This window comes from Chenopodium quinoa, unplaced genomic scaffold, assembly GCF_001683475.1.
Source record: "Chenopodium quinoa cultivar QQ74 unplaced genomic scaffold, ASM168347v1, whole genome shotgun sequence".
Taxonomy (NCBI): domain Eukaryota; kingdom Viridiplantae; phylum Streptophyta; class Magnoliopsida; order Caryophyllales; family Amaranthaceae; genus Chenopodium; species Chenopodium quinoa.
The window spans coordinates 431,933-450,149 of record NW_018742318.1 but is presented as its reverse complement, the minus strand read 5'-3'; positions in this window follow the sequence as shown (position 1 = coordinate 450,149).

Here is an 18,217-nt window from a genome sequence, read left to right as displayed (position 1 = left end):
TCCAGCTTCGCGCAACATTATTTCGATCCTAGTTGTGAAAAATATTCCTCAAATTTCCTACGTGTAAAAATCCTATGTTTTAACTCATTACGGATGGTCTTTCCAATGAGATATTTTTTATGCATATGACAATAATGTTAATCAAAATTACGCACATGAAATACTTAGAACTTTTCGAGTCTCATCCACTCATTATAAATCATTGCCGAAGTAAATTTCAAAAATTAAAATAGAAATCATCCCCAGTAGAATCGCCAAAAACTGTAGGGAATATTTCAAGCATTACCCAAACTTTAACCCCACTGTGATCATACACTTAAGTACGGTGGCGTCCAAAGAGAAAGAAGATTGAGCAAAAGAGTCGCCAACAAGTTATAGGAACTTGTAAACCGTTCACAGGGTGAAGGTTGCACCCCTTAACGATACAGGAGATCGTCAACTCCAAGTGGTCTGGAACCAAGACTGGAAGTTTGGGGATGAAGGTACAAATCTGACCTAAAAGAGATTGAACCTTCCCTAATAATAGGCCTCTACTTTATTCTGATCGTATTCATGTGCGCTTTCTAACTAACATGCGATCAATAGGTTTAACCCTAAACCTGTTTACCTATGTTGGTTGAATTTAATGCAAAATAAACATATTATTCGCGATCACTTGAATTATAATCATATTAACCCTAAACAAGATTATTAATTATCTTATTAAGCGTGATTACAAGTATAAATTCCCTTTAAACATGCATAAAAGGTATGATCAAGCAATAACAATATAAATTAAGCAACATAATAATAATCATAAATCATAACAATTATAACAATAATAATCATAATCATATTAAAGCATAATATTAATAGCAAGATCCTAGGCATGTACTAACAAGATTAATAACAAATCCTAGCATGTCACTAAACATCAAAGATTAAAAATTTAGCCTTAACATGATACTAACATGAATATTAGGAAGAGAATAGGAAGCATCGCAGGAATCACAATAAGCATATTTGATATTAGAAATTATAGTTATTACCCTAAACATGATACTAGGAAGCAATAATAACAACCTAACATGATATCTATATCATAATATCAATAAATCAATTAAAGCACTTACTTGGATGCCACGTATCTCTTTCTAATAACAAAATACACGCGTTAGTAACTTCAAGATAAATGATAAAATCAAACAATTAAAATAAATAATTGAAATAGAGATTTGGGACCACACCCTCAGAAATTAAAACCTTTCACGTCTAGGGCGAAGGCAACTTTGAATTTGGATAGATGTTTCTAGATCTTGTGAATGCGAAATTTTGTATGCAAAAAGCTATAGAGAGAGAATAATCTTGAAAACTAGAGAGAATAAGAAAATTAATAGTTGTTGATGAGAATTGTTGATTGAAAACAGAGGTTTTAGGAGGCTATTTATAGTGAAAATCAGCTGGATGGATAGTAAAGCGAATCAGAGTTTCGAAGAAAATAAAACGACTTAGCGCCAAACGCCAGACATTAGCGCCAGGTGCTAAGGTTAGCGCCAGACGCCAAGCATTAGTGCCAGGCGCTAGAAGCCAATTTCACGTGTTTTCTTAATTTTGATAAAATTTAACCATACAGAAGGGAAAAATCGTATTTTCCTTAAAAACACTTCTTTCATTCTGATTAAAACTCTAAAAAGTCAACTAAAGTCAATTTTTCAATGCTAATTAAATTAGGAACGAAACGAACCTTCTAGAAGAATCTAGAAGAAAAAAATAAATTCTAATTGCATTAGGAATGGTAAATCAATATTAGGCCCTCCTCTAGATCATTGGGCCGTATATAAAGATCAAACCGGGCCTAGTTTAGTAATATGGCCATAACATTCTCATTTTTCATCGGAATTGGGCTTATAATATATCGTTGGAAATTTCTTTTCAAGCCCCATCCAACTAGTCTAATATAGGACCCTTGTCATGGATTAAACCAAACTGATTGGCTGTTTTCTTTAAACAGGGTTTTAAAAAACACAGAGAAAGAAAAGAATTAATAACTAACCGCAACACTAGAGTTTCCACACTTTCACTTCATTCGTTTATGATTCAACGTGAAAGGTACTCATCACTGGGTTTGGTTTTGGGGAAACACAAATGGTTGTCTACAGCTATTCTGAAAATTAGCTTAAGTAGGGTGAAACTCACTCGAGATGGGGTGAGCGCATAAGGCTTATAGAACCGCCAGCTTATGTGATAGAAAATTAGCAGGCGGGCAATCGCAAACTTACTATCTTATGCAACTTGTAATATTGGTAGCATGATCACTCATCCGGACCCATTGAACATGGGTAAGAATAAAGGGCCGCCTAGAAAATACGAGACGCCTGTAAAGGAAGAATCCCAAGCGGACCGTTGCTAACTTAACATTTAAGTTCACTCAACTTGTAATACTTGTTTTATGAACAACCATTCGACCATGGAAGAAAGGTCTAGTGACCGCCTACAATAAAATCCGGATGCTCAAGTGGCCGACTGCGCGCTTAGCTTGGGGAAATAACCTTAGTAATTTATTGACTCGAAAATCAGTCATACCCCATCCGGTATCACACATTTTCAAGCCAATCAACCAACTTATAAACCCAAGCACATAGCCGCCTAGGGGCAAAACCATCTGGTATACCATTCGAATTCAATTCAAATTCAAACTTTAGAAACTAAAACACAAGTGTTAGAAACCAAACACAAACGTTAAAAACCGACCTATTGGCCGGAAGATTCATCATAAAAAGCTGATCCCTTGGCAAGAAAAATAAAAAATTTTAATTGTTAAACCGGCTATATAGCCGGTGAAAAGAAAGAAAAATTGTTGGTTAACCCGACTCCTCAGTCGGTAAAGAAAAAAGAGATACTCGGCACGCAGGCCGAAAATGTATTTGAAATGACCATCCGACCACAAAAACAACACTTAAATTAAACATCTTCAGGAGAGGCTCGACTTCATTTTCATCCACCACTTCTTCATTGGCCGGATGATCTCCATCAACCTCCTTAGGCTCGTCCTCATGCTGGTCCCCCTCGCCGCCATCAGCTTCCTGATCCGCCTCAACATCCAGCTCCTCTATGCCTTGCTCATAACGATACTCCCAAATGGAGTAGTCGTCCTAGGGAAATAGAGCCTTCCACGCCATCTTCATTCGAGTGACGCAGTTGGCCTCGTTTTCCTCAATGAGCAGCCTTTCCTCTTCTTCCACCCTGGCAGACCATTTGGAGGCGAGCTGCTTTTCTTGGTTGGCAAGCTTGTTTCAAAGTTTTTCATTTTGGTGCTTGAGACTATCCGCCTCTTTGCCAGCATCTTGAAGCTCTTTAACCTTCTCTTTAGCCTCATTCAGCTCGGCCTTCAGCTCAGTCACCTTTTTCTAGGCCGCCTCCAAATCTTTCTTCACTTGCAAATTTTGCAGTCACCTGTGAGTATAGGAAATCTTGAGTCAACAACTCAGTCTTATTTACATTAAACATGGCTTTGTCAGCTCTTACCTTTTTCTGCTTGTCGGCGAATGGTTAGTTAAGACCATTAACTTGCAGCATGGCCTGCATCCGGCAGAAAGAAAAAAGGTTAGCACACAATTGGCAAAGGAAAGAGTTAGAAAATAACTTAAAAAATACCTTTGCCAAATTTTCAAGGATAGGATCAAAGTTCAGGAAGCCGGCTCCTTTGATAGAGTCGCACTGATCAGTAGAGACAGCGACAAGCATGTCCTTGGCAATCCGATTAACATCCGGTGCCTGAGGAGCATCTGCACAATCAATACTTGGTGAGAGGCTGGCATAGATCAGGCCAAAAGACCGACTGGTTTCAGATTGGGTTAGTGAATGACTGTAAGTCTTAACCCTGCAAGGGTAAGGTAAGGGATCAAAGGCAGAGGCACGTGGAATGATGACTAGATCCTGAGCATTCTTGTCCCTCCGCCTGCTTGAATGGTCGCTTGGAGATTCGGTGGCCCTAGTTGGAGTTTCGCCCATTGTCTTGGACTCCTCCGCCTACTTTAGGGCAGCCATTACAACCGGCGACTTGCCGCCAGTAGAGGGGTGGGACTCTGACTGGCTGGCCGACGGCTTGTGAGCAATTGTCTTCCTCCTTTTAGTTGGAATCTGGCCCTCATCCGGAGCAAGCTGCTTTGGGGGCCTTACCCCAAATGTTGGCAGCACAGGCGGCTTTACTGATCCTTCCTGAAACAATTGATTTTGAAATAAGAAGTTTGAAATAAGGCCAATGACAAGAGGACGGATGTAGAAAAGCTTACATGCTCAATCCGTTCTCTCTTGAATACTTGGTTTTTGTGATTCATTATTTGGCGGTAAGCAGAGGCGCCGCCTCCTGGTTTTTTGCTCGGATCAAGTTGAGACATGTCTTCTTCTACAAAAGGCCGAATGAAATCTTAAAAAAACGAATAATGAAACGATGGTCGTGCAAAGACTCAGGCGGCTGCCCACCTCTTCTATTCTCAGTGCTAAGGCCACAGGCGGCTAAAAAGAAAGGATCAGTTAGCCAGTTGAATTCTGGGATATAGCTTTTAGGGGTAATCTCTTTCTCGGTTCCCCCCTTAATTGTTTTCACATCAACTTTAAAAAGACCAAGCGTCAAAATCTGGTCCCAGCCTTCATCAGACACAGGCGGAAGAATAGCTTTTTGACCTAGGAGATAGGGATTTTTGTTCCCGGAGTTATATTTTCGGTTCTGAATGGTATTAGGGTAAGAAATAATGTAAAATTTGTTCTCCAATCCTTCCATTTGTTCTCTTTCCCCAAAGTCATCATGTAACCCTTGTTACATGACAATGTAAACCATCCGGGGTCGGCTGATGTGGGAGCCTTGCTAAGATAATGCATATGGACGAAGCCCTCAAAGCTAGGCTCAACATCCTGCATCCTACATGCGGCTACGAATCCTAGAATATTAACCCAATAATTGGGTGCTAGCTGCCATATCCCCAGGCGGTACCTGTCAAGGATCTTTTCAATTGCCGAATCCAGCGGAAACCTAAGGCCCGCCTGTATTGTTGCCGCATAGCATCCAAAGCACCTATCCCTGTAGCTATGGTCAAGCGGCCAGACAACTGAATTGTCAAGAGCCGTAACGTTTATCATATAGCCGGCACCCATGACATAGGTGTCGCAAAAATTGATGTGTAAGAAAGGTGAGAAACCTGTTTACAAACGGTCTGGAGTGCGTGTTGTGTTTAGTTGAATTTAGAAGTATCAATGTGGAGTAACTAAGAAGGATTAGGGGAACTCTCACCCTTAACCTTGAGGATATAACAATGAGGAACACTCACTCACTTTTTTGGGCGTAGTAGTGATTAGGGAACTCTCACCTATTCGACAACTACCAGTTTAAGTCTTAGGAACTCTCACTAAAACACAAACTCTTCAAATTGAGATAACTCTCAAGTTTGGAAAATTAAACCTGACTAGCACAAGTCAAATTTAGATCATACACTCGTGTGTTTCTTGCAAAAATTTGGACCATCTTTCATTGATCATTAGCATGCTATTTATAGCTTTTAGTACATCATTTAATTGCCACTACACTTAGCTAAAACAAGCAACAAATCAGAAATACAAAGCTGAAAATAAGGGTAGATTAAGTGGCTCATAACCGTCCAACCTAATCCCCATTACAACTAATTATTACTCTAATTAAGAAAGCTTATAACAAGGGAAGAATAACTCCCAAAACGTTCAGCAAATTGACTCCAACATGCTGTCCAAATTCGTCCTCGAAAGCAGCCTTGAAATGCGCCTTTGTAACCTCCCATTTAAGCCTTCATTCAAGCTCCTTTATTACGAAGTTAAACCAGCTTGAAACTCTCCTTAAAGTCTGCATTGAATCCGTCTACATTCCCCCATTATCAAGGTAATTAGTCACGCTCAATATGGTGCAACCAGTTGAGGAATTATATGGACCGTGCACACCAAAATCCATAGGAGTAGCATCGAAGAAAGACTTGGACAAAATCAATTCCCTAACGTTCAACTCTTGGACTGGAATATCCAAACCTTGACCACTTTGGTCATCCTCCCCTTCTTCAAAGGGAATTGCCCTCAATTCTTCATCATTATAGTACGGTGCTAGATCCCCACATTGAATGTGCTTGAGACGCCATACTTTCCTCCCAAATCTACCTTGTAGGCATTGTCATTGATCTTTTCCACTATCTCAAATGGACCCTCGGCTCGTGGCATGAGCTTGTTCTTCCTTTGATGGGGAAACCTTTCCTTCCTCATGTAGATCCACACTAAGTCACCAACTTCAAAACTTCTCACGTTTTTGACTCTCCTGTTGGCTTGCTTCTTATAGATTTCATTAGCCTTCTCGATGTTCTTCCTTACTTCCTTGTGGATTTTCACCATGAACTCGGCTTGTTCCTTGGCACCTCCATGCACGAACTTGTCTCGAGGCAACGCTATGAGATCAATTGGAACATAAGGATTAGAACCATAACTACTTCAAAAGGAGAATACTTTGTAGTAGCGCTAGGAGTCCTATTGTAAGCAAACTCGGCATGAGCGAGTTTGACATCCCAATCTTTGGTGCTCTTACTAACCAAGGTCCTAAGCAAAGAACCTAGTACCCTATTCACCACCTCGGTTTGGCCATCGGTTTGGGGGTGATGTGAGGTAGAAAACAGCAACTTGGTTCCCATAAGACGCCACAAGGACTTCCAAAAATGACTTTGGAACTTTGTATCTCGATCTGAAACAATGGTGCGTGGGATTCCATGGAAACGAACAACCCCATCAAAATATAATTTCGCCACCTTCGTAGCATCCTCGGTTTTATGACAAGGGACAAAGTGAGCCATTTTTGAAAAACGATCAACTACCACCATGATTGAGTCCTTACCTCTTTGAGTTCTAGGTAAAGCCACAATGAAATCCATGCTTATGTCTTCCCAAGGTCTCTCCGGAATTGGCAATGGCTTGTAAAGACCTTTGTGAAACACCATCTTTGCCCTTTGACAAGTAGAGCAACGTGCTACAACACGGTGAACAGTGGATAGCATACTAGGCCAATAAAAGTGAGCTTGAAGAAGCTCCATAGTCTTTTGATCTCCGAAATGGCCTGCTAGACCTCCCCCATGCGCTTCATGAATCAACAAGCTTTGAATTGGACATTTGGGAATGCATAACCTATTTCCCTTAAAAAGAAAATTATTTTGTAAGGAAAATATTTCATAACTACCATTCACGCATTTCTCCAAAATGACCTTGAAATCATCATCTTCCTTGTAGTATTCTTTGATTAATTCGAACCCAAGGACTTTCGCCTCAACGACTCCAAGTAAAGTATGCCTTCGAGATAAGGCATCCGCAACAACATTCGCCTTTCCACTCTTGTACTTTGATGAAAAGTTAAATGTTTGCAAGAATTCCACCCACTTTGCATGTCTCGAATTCAACTTCTTTTGGCCATGGATGAACCTCAAAGATTCATGGTCAGAATGAAGTATGAAGGGTTGTGGTCTCAAGTAGTGCGACCAATGATTCAAAGCTCGCACCATTGCATATAACTCCTTATCATAGGTGGAATAATTCAGCTTGCCTTGGCTCAATTTCTCACTAAAGTAGGCAATAGGACGCCCTTCTTGAATCAACACGACACCAATCCCCTTTCCGCTTGCATCACACTCAACTTCAAATGGTTTTGAAAAATCTGGAAGTGCTAGGATGGGTGTATTGCACATTTTTTCTTTGATCACTTCAAATGACTTTTGAGCTTGAGGAGTCCACTCAAATGAGCCCTTCTTTGTGCACTCGGTGATAGGGGTCATGAGAGTGCTGAAATTACGAATGAACCTCCTATAAAAGGAAGCTAATCCATGGAAAGAACGGACCTCCGTGAGTGTCTTTAGACTAGGCCATGATTGAATAGCCTCAATCTTGCTAGGATCAACTTTCACTCCTTCTCCTGAAACAATGTAACCAAGAAAAGTGACCTCATATAGCATAAAATTACATTTTTCAAGTTTTCCATACAATTTTTGTTCTCTCAAAACCGTGAAAACTTTAAATAAATGTATCAAATGTTCGTCCCCATTTTTTCTATAAATAAGGATATCATCAAGGTACACCACCACGAATTTGCCAAGGAAAGGCCGCAACACCTCGTTCATCAACCTCATGAAAGTGCTAGGTGCGTTGGTGAGTCCAAATGGCATCACGAGCCACTCATACAAGCCGTGCTTGGTTTTGAAAGCGGTCTTCCATTCATCTCCTTTTCTCATCCGAATTTGATGATAACCACTCCTCAAATCCACTTTTGAAAACCACTTCGAGCCACTCAGTTCATCAAGCATGTCATCTAGTCTTGGAATTGGAAACCTATACTTGATAGTAATATTGTTAACAACCCTACTATCAATACACATACGCCATGTACCATCCTTTTTAGGAACCAAAAGAGCAGGAACAGCACACGGACTCATCGACTCACGTACATACCCCATACTCATCAACTCCTCAATTTGTCGTTGCAATTCCTTAGTTTCCAAGGGATTACACCTATAGGCAGGTTTGTTAGGCAAAGGAGCACCGGGAATGAGGTCAATTTGATTTCAATTCCCCTCAAAGGTGGTAACTCTTTCGGTAACTCATCGGGAAAAACATCCTCAAAATCCTTAATCAACTGAGCTAATTTGGGATTTTGACTCACAAAATTTTCGTGGATCTCTTTAGAGTACAACAAGTATAATTCCTCCTCACCATCAATTTCCCTTTCAAATTCCTTAAGGGTAAGCAATGACACATCCTTTGATTGTTTAGGATTTTGTGAAAACCGTGGGGGTGGTAAGGGGTGCAATTTTTTTTGTTTTCCTTGGTGAGTTATAATGTAAGTATTATGTTACCCATCATGTTGAGATTTTCGATCAGTTTGCCAAGGTCTACCAAGCAAAATGTGACAAGCATCCATAGACACAACATCACACAGTTGAGTATCATGATAAGACCCAATAGAAAAACTAACCATGCATTGTTTCCTAACCCCCGTGCTAGAATTAGAGTCCAACTAACTCAACTTATAAGGATGTGGGTGATTTGTCGTTGTAAGACCAAGTCTAGCTATCAAGGTTTTGGAAACTGTGTTTGCCTCACTACCACCATCAACAATTAAATCACATACCTCGCCTTTAATCTTGCACTTGGTAATGAAAATATGTTGCCTTTGCGGTGCTAAGGGTTCGTCAACGCGAGCTTGCAACGCCCTTCTCACAACCAGATTTGTTTTGGTCTCTTCTTCGGGGAAACATTGCTCTTCCTCCCCGTCCCCTTCAGTAGAATTCACGTCCTCCACTTCTTCAACCTCGAAATCCTCCCAATTGATAGTTTGGTTAGCAATAAGCTTTACCTCTTGTATGGTCAAGCTCTGGAATTTTGACAATCCTTCTTAAAATGACCCCTTCCTCCGCACTTGTAACAAACAATGTCACTCATTTTGAAATCTTTCTTGTCCTTCTTAGGTGGATCGTTGGCTTTGACAAAAGAAGAACCATCTTTGACAGGAAAGGTTGGTCTTCGTGCCGTTTGAGGGGTGACAATCGGCTTCTTCTTCTTCCTTTTTGAATCAAACTTGATCACAAATTTGCAAGCTTCAGCAAAGGTTAAATTGGTGTAACCTTCTAGTTTGTCTTGCAACTCTTGATCCAACCCAGCCACGAAACGTCCCATCTTGAGTTCTTCATTCTCCGTGATTTCACACACGATAGAAAGTCTGTCAAACTCTTTGATGTAGTCCTCAGCCGATTCTCCGTTTTGTTGCAAAGTGCTCCACTTCACATATTGACTTTGCTTGAAATTGTGAGGAATAAAACGATCCCTCATCCTTTTCTTCAACTTGCTCCAAGTAGAAATGGACGCCTTACCCCTAAGAGTACGCCCCCTTTGCTCTCCTTGTAGCCAGTTATCTCCATAGCCTTTCAACTTCACCTTGGCTATCTTGTATTTTTGGAACTCCTCTTGAATGTCCTTGTAATAGAAATACCTCTCCAAGGATTTCTCCCATAACAAGTAATTTTCTGGATCAAGTGTCCCATCAAAGGCAGGGACATCCACTTTGAGACTCCTATCTTCCCTCCTAGGTGGAGGGTCTTTGCCTTGATCTCTCCTATCATGCTCGTTCATGAGCCTTGCCATTAAGGCAGCCAGGTTCCCTTGTAGATTGGCGTTGGTCTCGGCCAACCTCTCTTGACTAGCAATGGATCGATTAAGAGCTTCCAAACTGTCCTCAAGTCTTGATTTTCTCCCATGGTATGTAGCTATTCGACCCCTTTGGAAGAATTTAAGAAAACTCTCCCCCTACCTGACGCGCCAAATGATGTGTAAGCAAGGTGAGAAACCTGTTTACAAACGGTCTGGAGTGCGTGTTGTGTTTAGTTGAATTTAGAAGTATCAATGTGGAGTAACTAAGAAGGATTAGGGGAACTCTCACCCTTAACCTTGAGGATATAACAATGAGGAACACTCACTCACTTGTTTGGGCGTAGTAGTGATTAGGGCACTCTCACCTATTCGACAACTACCAGTTTAAGTCTTAGGAACTCTCACTAAAACACAAACTCTTCAAATTGAGATAACTCTCAAGTTTGGAAAATTAAACCTGACTAGCACAAGTCAAATTTAGATCATACACTCGTGTGTTTCTTGCAAAAATCTGGACCATCTTTCATTGATCATTAGCATGCTATTTATAGCTTTTAGTACATCATTTAATTGCCACTACACTTAGCTAAAACAAGCAACAAATCAGATATACAAAGCTGAAAATAAGGGTAGATTAAGTGGCTCATAACCGTCCAACCTAATCCCCATTACAACTAATTATTACTCTAATTAAGAAAGCTTATAACAAGGGAAGAATAACTCCCAGAACGTTCAGCAAATTGACTCCAACATGCTGTCCAAATTCGTCCTCCAAAGCAGCCTTGAAATGCGCCTTTGTAACCTCCCATTTAAGCCTTCATTCAAGCTCCTTTATTACGAAGTTAAACCAGCTTGAAACTCTCCTTAAAGTCTGCATTGAATCCGTCTACATTCCCCCATTATCAAGGTAATTAGTCACGCTCAATATGGTGCAGCCAGTTGAGGAATTATATGGACCGTGCACACCAAAATCCATAGGAGTAGCATCGAAGAAAGACTTGGACAAAATCAATTCCCTAACGTTCAAGTCTTGGACTGGAATATCCAAACCTTGACCACTTTGGTCAAAAATCATCCAAGTTTTTTCGCATGAGTCTCTGGGTAAACGCGGATATATGGGTGAAATAAGGAGTAAATTTTTCTTGAAGAGAGGAAGAAGTTTCTTCCTTGCCTCGCTCAATAGAGGCGACCTCTATTTCAGAGCCTTCTTTAGCATTCACAGGCGGCTCTCCCTCAATCCTGAGGCCGCCTGAGCCAGCATTCGACTGAGACGAATCCTCTCTAGAGTCGGATGCCTCTTCGCAGGAAGCATTTTCTGAATCACTCGGAATCGAGTCAGTCGGCGTCATTGGAACGCCGGATGGGTAATTAGATACCTCGCTTCTAGGCACCCTGATAGGACCCTCGTTCTCTTCATCACTAGCCGGACGGGCTGTCCTTTTTGTTCTAGCCATAGTGTCCTGCACAAACATGGACGGATTTGTTGGCGAGAGCATTTTAGGACAAGAGGCACCCCTAGTTCTAGATTCAGCCGTCACGGGTGACCGGCTGACAGCTACCCAAGGTTGTGTCGTGTGTGTTTGTGAAGCCATTTTCAAAAAAGAAAAGAAACAAACACAGGCGAAATGAAAGGAAATTGAAAAAAGAGTAGACGGTTACCTGAAAGAGGTAGTGTTGAAGTTAGAAAAGCCGATTAGGTCAGGCGGCAAATGGCAAGCAGCAAACGGAAGCGTTATTTTCAAATAAAAGTCAAAGATTCTCACAGATTCTCTCAAGACCTTTTTTCGTAAATGAGCGAAAATGAGAGGGGCAAAGTTTCTATTTATAGAAGGGTAACTCCAAGGGCATCCTGGTAATTCCCTAAAAGGTGAACAATAATTCCTGTTCCACCAATGTATGAGTGACGCGTGTCATAGATGCCATATGGCTTGCCACGTCACATTTGTGAGGAGCAAATGTTTTGGGTAAAATTATACCGCCACGTGGTCCAATGAGAATAGGACACGTGTCCATCTTATATTGGCCGAAATTGGTCCACTTACAAAATGACACGTGGATTCCATTATCATCAAAAGGAATGACGGCTTTCAAAGGCCCAATTCCTAAAAAGCCACCAAAAGGGCGGGTAGCCCACCAAATTTAGGTCAAACGACCTAGGTAAGGGCACTCTTATCCAGAATGACCCTATAAATAGGGAGATTTCCCCCATTTTTGGGACAACTTAAATTTATTACAAAATTACTAACATTCTCTTATATTAGAGAAATCTCCTGATCTCAGAATCCGAGAAAGATCTCACCTTTAACTTTTCCCGCAATTTTTACTCACTCCTACACCTTCTAACTTGATTGTCGGAGGCGGAGATCCAACCCCCCGGGGTCTCTGTTGTTTTGCAGGTACAGGTTCTCCCCAACCAGTCTTTGAGTTGTAACTCTCCCAAGGGACAAAAACACCCAAAACACATTCAATTCCAAAAGCTTTGTTTGAATGTGTTTGACTTTCTTATGATTCAAAAAGCTTTGTTTGAATGTGTTTGTCATTCGTTTGATTCAAAAAAATTATTTGAATGTGTTTTAATTTCATTTGATTCACAAAGATTTATTTTAATGTGTTTGACTTTCATTTGATTCAAAAAGATTTGTTTGAATGTGTTTGACTTTCATTTGATTCAAAACGCTTTGTTAGAATGTGTATAGCTTTCATTTGATTCAAAAAGATTTGTTTTAATTTTATTTGATTAAAAAAGCTTTGTTTGAATGAGTTTGACTTTCATTTGATTCAAAAAGATTTTTTTGAATGTGTTTGACTTTCATTTGATTCAAAAAGTTTTGTTTGAATGTGTTCATCTTTCGTTTGATTCAAAAAATTTTGTTTGAATGTGTTTTAATTTCATTTGATTCAAAAAGATTTATTTTAATGTGTTTGACTTTCATTTGATTCAAAAAGATTTGTTTGAATGTGTTTGACTTTCATTTGATTCAAAAAGCTTTGTTAGAATGTGTTTAGCTTTTATTTGATTCAAAAAGACTTGTTTAAATGTGTTTTAATTTTATTTGATTAAAAAAGCTTTGTTTTAATGTGTTTGACTTTCATTTGATTCAAAAAGATTTTTTTGAATGTGTTTCACTTTCATTTGATTAAAAAAGATTTATTTGAATGTGTTTAACTTTCATTTGATTCAAAAAGCTTTGTTTGATTGTGTTTGACTTTCATTAAATTCATTTGTCTTCGTTGAATGCATTTAACTTTCATTCGATTCAAAGAGCTTTGATTAAATGTGTTTGACTTTAATTTGATTCAAAAAGATTTGTTTGAATGTTGTTTGGCTTTCATTTAATTCAATTATTTTCTTTGAATTCATTTGACTTTCATCTAATTCAAATAGCTTAGTTTGAATGTGTTTGATTTTTATTTAGTTCAAAAAGCTTTGTTTGAATGTATTTGACGTTCATTTGATTCCAAAAGCTTTGTTTGAATGTGTTTGACTTTCATTTGATTCAAAAAGCTTTGTATAAATGTCTTTGGTTTTCGTTTGATTAAAAAAGATTTGTTTGAATGTGTTTGACTTTCATTTTATACAAAAAGCATTGTTTGAATGGGTATTGTTTTCATTTAATTCAAATAGATTTGTTAGGATGTGTTTTAATTTTATTTGATTCAAAAAGCTTTTTTTGAATGTGTTTGAATTTCATTTGATTCAAAAAGATTTTCTTGAATGTGTTTGACTTTCATTTGATTCAAAAAGCTTTGTTTAAATGTGTTTGACTTCTCATATAATTCAAAAAGCTTTGTTTGAATGTGTTTGGCATTCATTTTATTCAAAAAGTTTTGTTTGAATGCAATTGACTTTCATTCGATTCAAAACGCTTTGATTGAATGTGTTTGACTTTCATTTGATTCAAAAAGATTTTTTTGAATGTGTTTGACTTTCATTTGATTCATTTATCTTCGTTAAATGCATTTCACTATTATTTGATTAAAAGAGCTTTGTTTGAATGTGTTTGACTTACATTTGATTCCAAAAGTTTTGTTTGAATGTGTTCGGCTTTCATTTAATTCAATTAGATTTGTTGAATGCATTTGAATTTTATTCGGTTAAAAAAGCTTTGTTTGAATGTGTTTGAATTCATTTGGTTTAAAAAGCTTTGTTTAAATGTGTTAGAGTTTTAGTTGATTCAAAAAGATTTGTTTGAATTTGTTTCACTTTTATTCTATTCAATTAGCTTCGTTGAATGCATTAGACTTTCATTCGATTCCAAAAGCTTTGTTCGAATGTGTTTGGCTTTCATTTGATTCAAAAACCTTTGTTTTTATGTGTTTCGCTTTCATTTGATTCAAAAAGATTTATTTGAAGTTGTTTTAATTTAATTTGATTAAAAAAGCTTTGTTTGAATGTGTTTGACTTTAATTTGATTCAAAAATATTTGTTTTAAAGTGTTTTAATTTTATTTGATTAAGAAAGCTTTGTTTGAATGTGTTTGACTTATATTTGATTCAAAATGTTTATTTTGAATGTGTTTCACTTTCATTTGATTCAAAAAGCATTGTTTGAATGTGTTTGACTTTCATTTAATTCAAAAAGCTTTGTTTGAATGTGTTTGACTTTCATTTGATTCAAAAAGATTTTTTTGAATGTGTTTCACTCTCATTTGATTCAAAAAGCATTGTTTGAATGTGTTTGACTTTCATTTGTTTCAGAAAGCTTTGTTTGAATGTGTTTGACTTTCATTTAATTCAATTATCTTTGTGAACGCATTTGACTTTCATTCGATTCAAAGAGCTTTGATTGAATGTCTCTGACTTTCATTTGATACAAAAAGGTTTGCTTAAATGTGATTGACTTTCATTTGATTCAATTAGATTCGTTGAATGCATTTGACTTTCATTGAATTCAAATAGTTTTGTTTGAATGTGTTTACCTTTTTATTTTATTCAAAAAGATTTTATTGAATGAGTTTTAATTTTATTTTATTCAAAAAGCTTTGTTTGAATGTGTTAGACTTTCATTTGATTCAAAAAGATTTATTTGAATGTGTTTAACTTTCATTTGATTCAAAAAGATTTGTTTGATTGTGTTTCACTTTCCTTAGAGTAAAAAAGCTTTGTTTAAATGTGTTTGACTTTCATTAAATTTATATGTCTTCGTTGAATGCATTTCACTTTCATTCGATTCAAATAGCTTTGATTAAATGTGTTTGACTTTCATTTGATTCAAAAAGATTTGTTTGAATGTTGTTTGGCTTTCATTGAATTCAATTAGATTTGATGAAAGCATTTGACTTTCATCGAATTCAAATAGCTTAGTTTGAATGTGTTTGACTTTTATATAGTTCGAAAAGCTTTGTTTCAATGTGTTTGACGTTTATTTGATTCAAAAAGCTTTGTTTGAATTTGTTTGACATTCATTTGATTAAATTAGATTTGTTGAATGCATTTGACTTTCATTTGATTCAAAAGCTTTGTGTGAATGTGTTTGACTTTCATTTGATTCAAAAAGCTTTTGTTTGATTCAAAAAGATTTGTTTGAATGTGTTTGACTTTCATTTTATTAAAAAAGCATTGTTTGAATGGGTATTGCTTTCATTTTATTCAAAAACTTTGTTTGGATGTGTTTTAATTTCATTTGATTCAAAAAGCTTTTTTTAAATGTGTTTGACTTTCATTTGTTTCAAAAAGATTGGTTTGAATGTGTTTCACCTTTATTCGATTCAAAAAGCTTTGTTTAAATGTGTTTGAATGTGTTTGAATGTGTTAGACTTTTATTTGATTCAAAAAGATTTGTTTGAATTTGTTTCACTTTTATTCGATTCAATTAGCTTCATTGTATGCATTAGACTTTCATTCGATTCCAAAAGATTTGTTCGAATGTGTTTGGCTTTCATTTGATTCAAAAACCTTTGTTTGAATGTGTTTCGCTTTCATTTGATTCAAAAAGATTTGTTTGAAGTTGTTTTAATTTAATTTGATTAAAAAAAGCTTTGTTTAAATGTGTTTGACTTTCATTTGATTCAAAATTATTTGTTTGAATGTGTTTCAATTTCATTCGATTCAAAAAGCTTTGTTTGAATGTGTTTTACTTTCATTTAATTCATTTATCTTTGTGAATGCATTTGACTTTCATTCAATTCAAAGAGCGTTGATTGAATGTGTTTGACTTTCATTTGATTCAAAAAGATTTGTTTGAATGTGTTTGACATTCATTTGATTAAAAAAACTTTGTTAGAACGTGTTTAGCTTTCATTTGATTCAAAAAGATTTGTTTTAAAGTGTTTTAATTTTATTTGATTAAAAAAGATTTGTTTGAATGTGTTTGACTTTTATTTGATTCATAAAGTTTTTTTTTTAATGTGTTTCACTTTCATTTGATTCAAAAAGCATTGTTTGAATGTGTTTTACTTTCATTTGATTCAAAAAGCATTGTTTGAATGTGTTTTACTTTCATTTGATTCAAAAAGCTTTGTTTGAATGTGTTTGACTTTCATTTGTTTCAAAAAGCTTTGTTTCAATGTGTTTGACTTTCATTTAATTCAATTATCTTTGTGAACGCATTTGACTTTCATTCGATTTCAAGAGCTTTGATTGAATGTCTCTGACTTTACTTCTTTATTGACCGCATTAAGTGATATGTTTCCTGATGGGAATGAAATTCCTAAGTCTTACTATTACGCAAAGAAGCTCATGTGTCCCTTTGGTTTGGAGTATAAGAAGATACATACATGTCCTAATGACTGTATTCTGTATCGAAATGAGTATGAACAACTGCAGGAGTGTCCACAATGCAAGCTGTTGCGGTACAAGCGCATGAGTTGCAATCCTGGCACGGAGGGACCTCCTGCTAAGGTGTTGTGGTATCTTCCCATTATTCTAAGGTTTAAGCGTCTGTTCTCAATACCAAAAGACGCTAAAAACTTGAGGTGGCATGCAGAGGGAAGAAAGAAAAACAAAATGTTGAAGCATCCAGCTGACTCTCCACAGTGGAAGAACATTGATTTGAAGTTTGAGGAATTTTGTAATGAAGTCAGAAATTTAAGGCTTGGGTTGTGCACGGACGGGATGAATCCATTTGGCACTCTTAGTACCCAACACAGCACATGGTCGGTACTTTTAGTGATTTATAATTTGCCTCCTTGGCTGTGCATGAAATGTAAGTATGTAATGCTTTCATTGCTAATAACTGGTCCTAAGTAACCTAGAAACGACATATATGTTTACCTTGCGCCGCTTATTGACGACTTGAGAAAGATGTGGGACGAAGGGATTTCCGTTTTTGATGCTCATCAGAACGAAATGTTCACATTGCGTGCAACCCTTATGTGGACCATGAAAGACTTCCCTGCATATGGCAACTTGTGTGGGTACAAGGTCAAAGGGAAAAAAGCATGCCCCATATGTATTGATGACACATCAAGCGTATACCTGACTCATTCTCACAAAGATGTCTACCTACGGACTCGAAGGTTCCTTAGGCGTGATCACCCGTACCGTAGGCAGAAAAAGGCTTTTGATGGAACCGTGGAAGAGGCTACTGCGCCTAGACCATTTACTGGTGCTGAGATTAGTGCTCGGGTGAATGGGATACGAACGGTGTTTGGAAAATCAGAAAAAACTATGGTCTCAGGTGCTCTGTTTAAGAAAGAATCAATCTTCTGGAAGCTTCCGTACTGGAGAGAACATGGCGTTACGCATTGTCTTGATGTGATGCATATAGAGAAGAATGTGTGTGATGCTCTTTTGGGGACGCTTATGAATATCCCAGGCAACACAAAGGATGAAAAGGGTGCACGGTTAGATTTGAAAGAGATGGGGATTCGTCCAGAATTGTGGCCTCAAGAAAAGGTTAGAAAGGGGAAGGAGCCGAGAATATAAGATGAAAATGTTTCGAAAAAAGGGAACGAGAAGAGCAAGGGAAAGGGAAAGGCCAAAGATGCGTCAAAGAAGAAAGTTGAAGGTAAAGGGAAGGATGAAAAGAATTATTTACCCCCAGCTTGCTATACATTGTCAAGGGTAGAGAAACGTATGTTTTGTGCATGTCTATACGGCATTAAGGTTC